Consider the following 1160-nt stretch of genomic DNA (forward strand, 5'->3'; position numbering starts at 1 on the left):
TGAATCTACTAGACATTGGTGGATAGACCATGGTTCCAACAGCAAGGAGTGAATTCTGCAACAGTCTGGGTCAGCTTGGACGTTCATCCCTCCCCACTTGAGCCTATGGATGGAACCACAGCTCCAGCCAACACCTTGACAGCAGCCTGGGGGCCCTGAGCAGACTCCTGACCACAGACACAGAGAGGAAAGTGTGAACATACGTCGCTGAAAGCGGTTAAGTTTGTAGTAACTTGCTACCCAGTTGGGTTCAGTTCAGTCACTCAGTCATGTCCAACTCTTTGCGAACCCATGGACTGCAGCACACCAGGCCTCCCTGTCCATCACCAACTCCTGAAGTTTACTCAAACTCATGTCCATTGAGTAGGTGATGCAATCCAACCATCTCATCCTCTGTCATCCCCTCCTCTTCCCGCCTTCAATCTTTCCCAGCATCAGGGTCTTTTCAAATGAGTCAGTTCTTCAAATCAGGTGGCCAAAAATATTGGAGTTTCAGCTTCAGCATCAATCCTTCCAATGAATATTCAGGACTGATTTCCTTTAGGATGGACTGGTTGGATCTCCTTGCAGTCCAAGGGACTCTCAAGAGTCTTCTCCAACACCACAGTTCAAAAGCATCAATTCTTTGGCACTCAGCCTTCTTTATAGTCCAACTCTCACATCCATACATGACTACTGGAAAAACCATAGCTTTGACTAGACAGACATTTGTTGGCAAAGTAATGTTTCTGCTTTTTAATATGCTCTCTAGGTTGGTCATAGCTTTTCTCCTAAGGAGCAAGTGTCTTTTAATTTCATGGTTGCAGTCACCATCTGCAGTGATTTTGAAGCCCAGAAAAATAAAGTCAGCCACTGTTTCCATTGTTTCCCCATCTATTTGCCATGAAGTGATGGGATCGGATGCCATGTTCTTAGTTTTCTGAATGTTGAGTTTTAAGCCAACTTTTTCACTCTCCTCTTTCACTTTCATCAAGAGGTCTTTTAGTTCCTCTTCACTTTCTGCCATAAGGGTGGTGTCATCTGCATATCTGAGGTTATTGATATTTCTCCCGGGAATCTTGATTCCAGCTTGTGCTTCCTTCAACCCAGAGTTTCTCATTATATACTCTGCATATAAGTTAAATAAGCAGGGTGACAATATACAGCCTTGACATACTCCT

Source organism: Bison bison, unplaced genomic scaffold, assembly GCF_000754665.1.
Source record: "Bison bison bison isolate TAMUID 2011002044 unplaced genomic scaffold, Bison_UMD1.0 scf7180017864063, whole genome shotgun sequence".
In the NCBI taxonomy this organism is placed as follows: domain Eukaryota; kingdom Metazoa; phylum Chordata; class Mammalia; order Artiodactyla; family Bovidae; genus Bison; species Bison bison.